The following is a 6,603-nucleotide window of genomic DNA, read 5'->3' as shown; positions in this document are numbered from 1 at the left end:
ATACTGTGGTAAAAAGGATCTCTATTATTATTATTATTATTTTTCTGTGCCTTCTTCTTTGTCATATGAGCAGGAGCAAGGATAAGAACATTCTTGTGGAAGCAGATCCAGAACCTGAAAGGACTCTGAAGAGAAAATTAAGAGAAGCTAAAATACAACAATCCAGAGATAACCTTTCAGAAATTTTTGAACAGAAAGAGGAGATGGCAGCCGAAAATAATAATAATGCAAGGAGAATGCTTGGTGACTTCACTGCACCTAATTCCAATTTACATGGAAGAAGCATCTCCATTCCTGCCATTGGAGCAAACAACTTTGAGCTGAAACCTCAATTAGTTTCTCTAATGCAGCAGAACTGCAAGTTTCATGGACTTCCATCTGAAGATCCTTTTCAGTTCTTAACTGAATTCTTGCAGATATGTGATACTGTTAAGACTAATGGAGTAGATCCTGAAGTCTACAGGCTCATGCTTTTCCCTTTTGCTGTAAGAGACAGAGCTAGATTATGGTTGGATTCTCAACCCAAAGACAGCCTGAACTCTTGGGATAAGCTGGTCACGGCTTTCTTAGCCAAGTACTTTCCTCCTCAAAAGCTGAGCAAGCTTAGAGCTGATGTTCAAACCTTCAGACAGAAAGAAGGTGAATCCCTCTATGAAGCTTGGGAAAGATACAAACAGTTGACCAAAAAGTGTCCTTCTGACATGCTTTCAGAATGGACCATCCTGGATATATTCTATGATGGTTTATCTGAGTTATCAAAGATGTCATTGGATACTTCTGCAGGTGGATCCATTCACCTAAAGAAAACGCCTGCAGAAGCTCAAGAACTCATTGACATGGTTGCTAATAACCAGTTCATGTACACTTCTGAAAGGAATCCTGTGAGTAATGGGACGCCTATGAAGAAGGGAGTTCTTGAGGTTGATACTCTGAATGCCATATTGGCTCAGAATAAAATATTGACTCAGCAAGTCAATATGATTTCTCAGAGTCTGCATGGAATGCAAGCTGCATCCAACAGTACTCAAGAGGCATCTTCTGAAGAAGAAGCCTATGATCCTGAGAACCCTGCAATAGCAAAGGTAAATTACTTAGGTGAACCTTATGGAAACACCTATAACTCAACATGGAGAAATCATCCAAATTTCTCATGGAAGGATCAAAAGCCCCAACAAGGCTTTAATAATGGTGGAAGAAACAAGTTTAACAATAATAAACCTTTTCCATCATCAACTCAGCAACAGATAGAGAACTCTGAACAAAATGCTTCTAATTTAGCAAATCTAGTCTCTGATCTATCTAAAGCCACTGTAAGTTTCATGAATGAAACAAGGTCTTCCATTAGAAATCTGGAAGCACAAGTGGGCCAGCTGAGTAAAAGGATCACTGAAATCTCTCCTAGTACTCTCCCAAGCAATACAGAAGAGAATCCAAAAGGAGAGTGCAAGGCCATTGACATAAGCGCCATGGCCGAACCTGTGAGGAGAGGAGAGGACGTGAATCCCAAGGAGGAAGACCTCCTGGGACGTCCAGTGGTTAATAAGGAGCTTCCCTCTGAGGAACCAAAGGACTCTGGGGCCCATCTAGAGACCATAGAGATCCCATTGAACCTCCTTATGCCCTTCATGAGCTCTGATGAGTATTCTTCTTCTGAAGAGAATGAGGATGTTACTGAAGAGCAAACTGCCAAGTTTCTTGGTGCAATCATGAAGCTAAATGCCAAATTATTTGGCATTGATACTTGGGAAGTTGAACCTCCCTTGTTCATCAATGAACTAAGTGATCTGGATCAACTGACATTGCCTCAGAAGAGACAGGATCCTGGAAAGTTCATAATACCCTGTACCATAGGCACCATGATCTTTAAGGCTCTGTGTGACCTTGGTTCAGGAATAAATCTCATGCCCCTCTCTGTAATAGAGAAACTGGGAATCTCTGGGGTGCAAGCTGCTAAAATCTCACTAGAGATGGCAGACAGCTCAAGAAAACAGGCTTTTGGACAAGTAGAAGATGTATTAGTAAAGGTTGAGGGCCTTTACATACCTACTGATTTCATAGTCCTGGATACTGGAAAGGAAGAGGATGAATCCATCATCCTAGGAAGACCTTTCCTGGCCACAGCAAGAGCTGTGATTGATGTTGACAGAGGTGAAATAGTCCTTCAATGGAATGAGGACTCCCTTGTGTTTAAAACTCAAGGATCTCCCTCTGCAACCATGAAGAGGAAGCATGAAAAGCTTCTCTCAAAGCAGAGTCAACCAGAGCCCCCACAGTCAAACTCTAAGTTTGGTGTTGGGAGGCCACAACCAAACTCTAAGTTTGGTGTTGAACTCCCATATCCAAACTCTAAGTTTGGTGTTGGAAAGTCTCAACAAAGCTCTGCACATCTGTGAGGCTCCATGAGAACCCACTGTCAAGCTATTGACATTAAAGAAGTGCTTGTTGGGAGGCAACCCAATGTTTATCTAATTCTTATTTTTATTATTTTTCATGTTTTCTTAGGTTCATGATCATGTGGAGTCACAAAATAAATAGAAAAATTGAAAATGGAATCAAAAACAGCAGAAGAAAAATCACACCCTGGAGGAGCATCTGTCTGGCGTTCAAACGCCAGAACAGAGCATGGTTCTGGCGCTGAACGCCCAAAATGGGCAGCTTCTGGGCGCTGAACGCCAGAACAGGCATGGTTTTGGCGTTCAACACCAGAAATGGCACACAGATGGGCGTTGAACGCCCAAAATGGCCACCAACCTGGCGCTGAACGCCCAGAGTTGGATACAAAGGCATTTTTACATGCCTAATGGGTGCAGGGATGTAAATCCTTGAACACCTCAGGATCTGTGGACCCCACAGGATCCACTCAGGATCTGTGGACCCCACAAGATCCCCACCTACCTCCACTCACCTCTTCTCACCACTCTCTTTCACACAACCCCATAAACACTCTTCCCCAAAAACCCCTCACCAATCACCTCAATCTCTCTTCCCCACTAAACCTTCACCACTCACATCCATCCACTCTTCCCCATAAACCTACCTCATAAACTCCACCTACCTTCAAAATTCAAAACCAATTTCCCACCCAAACCCACCCATATGGCCGAACCAATACCCCACCTCCCTACCCTATATAAAGCCCTCCATTCTTCTTCAAATTCACACAACACACCCCTCTACACTCCTCTTGGCCGAAAACACATATTCCCTCTCCCTCCCCATATTTCTTCTTCATCTTCTTCTATTCTTTTGTTTATTGCTCGAGGGCGAGCAATATTCTAAGTTTGGTGTGGTAAAAGCATAGCTTTTTTGTTTTTCCATTACCATTGATGGCATCTAAGACCGGAGAATCCTCTAGAAGAGGGAAAGGGAAGACAAAAGCTTCCACATCCGAGTCATGGGAGATGGAAAGGTTCATCTCCAAAGCCCATCAAGACCACTTCTATGATATTGTGGCCAAGAAGAAGGTGATCCCTGAGGTCCCTTTCAAACTCAAAAGAAATGAGTATCCGGAGATCCGACATGAAATTCAAAGAAGAGGTTGGGAAGTTCTAACAAATCCCATCCAACAAGTCGGCATCCTAATGGTTCAAGAGTTCTATGCCAATGCATGGATCACCAAGAACCATGATCAAAGTAAGAACCCGGATCCAAAGAACTATGTTACAATGGTTCGGGGGAAATACTTAGATTTTAGTCCGGAGAATGTGAGGTTGGCGTTCAACTTGCCATACATGGAAGACAACGCACGCCCCTACACAAGGAGAGTCAACTTTGATCAAAGGTTGGACCAAGTCCTTATGGACATATGTGTAGAAGGAGCTCAATGGAAGATTGACTCCAAAGGCAAGCCGGTTCAACTAAGAAGATTGGACCTCAAGCCTGTAGCTAGAGGATGGTTGGAGTTTATTCAATGCTCAATCATTCCCACTAGCAACCGGTCTGAAGTTACTATAGACCGGGCCATCATGATCCATAGCATCATGATTGGAGAAGAGGTGGAAGTTCATGAGATTATACCTCAAGAACTCTACAAGGTGGCTGACAAGTCCTCCACTATGGCAAGGTTAGCCTTCCCTCACCTCATTTGCCACCTATGCAATTCAGCTGGGATTGACATAGAGGGAGATATCCTCATCAAAGAGGACAAGCCCATCACTAAGAAAAAGATGGAGCAAGCAAGAGAGCCCAGTCATGGAGCTCAAGAGGCGCAAGAAGCTCATTTCCATGAGATCCCGGAGATGCCTCAAATGCACTTTCCTCCACAAAATTATTGGGAGCAAATCAACACCTCCCTAGAAGAATTGAGTTCCAATATGGGACAACTAAGGGTGGAACATCAAGAGCACTCCATCATGCTTCATGAAATAAGAGAAGATCAAAAAGCAATGAGGGAGGAGCAACAAAGACAAGGAAGAGACATAGAAGAGCTCAAGGACATCATTGGTTCCTCAAGAAGGAAACGCCACCATCACTAAGGTGGATTCATTCCTTGTTCTTATTTCTTCTGTTTTCGTTTTCTATGTTATGTGCTTATCTATGTTTGTGTCTTCATTACATGATCATTAGTAGTTAGTAACTTTGTCTTAAAGTTATAAATGTCCTATGAATCCATCACCTCTCTTAAATGAAAAATGTTTTAATTCAAAAGAACAAGAAGTACATGAGTTTCGAATTTATCCTTGAACTTAGTTTAATTATATTGATGTGGTGACAATGCTTCTTGTTTTCTGAATGTATGCTTGAACAGTGCATATGTCTTTTGAAGTTGTTGTTTAAGAATGTTAAATATGTTGGCTCTTGAAAGAATGATGACTAGGAGACATGTTATTCGATAATCTGAAAAATCATAAAAAAATGATTCTTGAAGCAAGAAAAAGCAGCAAAGAACAAAGCTTGCAGAAAAAAAAATTAGAAAGAAAAAGAAAAAGCAAGCAGAAAAAGCCAATAACCCTTAAAACCAAAAGGCAAGGGCAAATAAAAAGGATCCCAAGGCTTTGAGCATCAGTGGATAGGAGGGCCTAAAGGAATAAAATCATGGTCTAAGCGGCTAAACCAAGCTGTCCCTAACCATGTGCTTGTGGCGTGTAGGTGTCAAGTGAAAACTTGAGACTGAGCGGTTAAAGTCAAGGTCCAAAGCAAACAAAGAGTGTGCTTAAGAACCCTGGACACCTCTAATTGGGGACTTTAGCAAAGCTGAGTCACAATCTGAAAAGGTTCACCCAATTATGTGTCTGTGGCATTTATGTATCCGGTAGTAATACTGGAAAACAAAGTGCTTAGAGCCACGGCCAAGACTCATAAAGAAGCTGTGTTCAAGAATCATCATACTGAACTAAGAGAGTCAATAACACTATTCGAAATCTGAAGTTCCTATAGATGCCAATCATTCTAAACCTCAATGGATAAAGTGAGATGCCAAAACTATTCAAGAGGCAAAAAGCTATAAGTCCCGCTCATTTGATTGAAGCTATGTTTCATTGATAGTTTGGAATTTATAGTATATTCTCTTCTTTTTATCCTATTTGATTTTAAGTTGCTTGAGGACAAGCAACAATTTAAGTTTGGTGTTGTGATGAGCGGATAATTTATACGCTTTTTGGCATTGTTTTTAGTATGTTTTTAGTAGGATCTAGTTACTTTTAGGGATGTTTTCATTAGTTTTTATGTTAAATTCACATTTCTGGACTTTACTATGAGTTTGTGTGTTTTTCTGTAATTTCAGGTATTTTCTGGCTGAAATTGAGGGACTTGAGCAGAAATCAGATTCAGAGGTTGAAAAAGGACTGCTGATGCTGTTGGATTCTGACCTCCCTGCACTCAAAGTGGATTTTCTGGAGCTACAGAACTCGAAATGGCGCGCTTCCAATTGCGTTGGAAAGTCGACATCCAGGGCTTTCCAGCAATATATAATAGTCCATACTTTGGCCAAGAATAGATGACGTAAATTGGCATTCAACGCCAGCTCTCTGCCCAAATCTGGCGTCCAGCGCCAGAAAAGGAGCCAAAACCAGAGTTGAACGCCCAAACTGGCACAGAAATTGGCGTTCAACTCCACAAATGGCCTCTGCACGTGCAACACTCAGGTTCAGCCCAAACACACACCAAGTGGGCCCAGGAAGTGGATTTATGCATCAATTACTTACTCATGTAAACCCTAGTAGCTAGTTTATTATAAATAGGACCTTTTACTATTGTATTAGGCATCTTTGGATCACCTTATGATCCTTTGATCACGTTTTAGGGGGCTGGCCATCTCGGCCATGCCTGGACCTTTCACTTATGTATTTTCAACGGTAGAGTTTCTACACTCCATAGATTAAGGTGTGGAGCTCTGCTGTTCCTCAAAGATTAATGCAAAGTACTACTGTTTTCTATTCAATTCTTCTTATTTCTCTTCTAAGATATCCATTCGCACCCAAGAACGTGATGAAGGTGATGATTATGTGTGACGCTCATCATCCTTCTCCCTTATGAACGCGTGCCTGACAAACACTTCCGTTCTACATGAAATAAGCTAGAATGAATATCTCTTAGATCTCTTAACCAGAATCTTCGTGGTGTAAGCTAGAATGATGGCGGCATTTAAGAGAATCCGGAAGGTCT

At 41.7% G+C, this 6,603-nt stretch overlaps 1 non-coding gene across 1 annotated transcript; it reads right to left on the bottom strand.

The window, feature by feature from the left end:
- Positions 1-599: 599 nt before the first annotated feature.
- LOC112773612 (small nucleolar RNA R71) lies at positions 600-707 on the bottom strand. The gene has a single exon (XR_003188154.1). It is a non-coding gene; the product is annotated as a small nucleolar RNA R71 (small nucleolar RNA).
- Between the last annotated feature and the right edge of the window lie 5,896 nt (positions 708-6,603).

This window comes from Arachis hypogaea, chromosome 18 (assembly GCF_003086295.3).
Source record: "Arachis hypogaea cultivar Tifrunner chromosome 18, arahy.Tifrunner.gnm2.J5K5, whole genome shotgun sequence".
NCBI lineage: Eukaryota > Viridiplantae > Streptophyta > Magnoliopsida > Fabales > Fabaceae > Arachis > Arachis hypogaea.
This window is presented reverse-complemented; position numbering and strand designations above follow the sequence as displayed.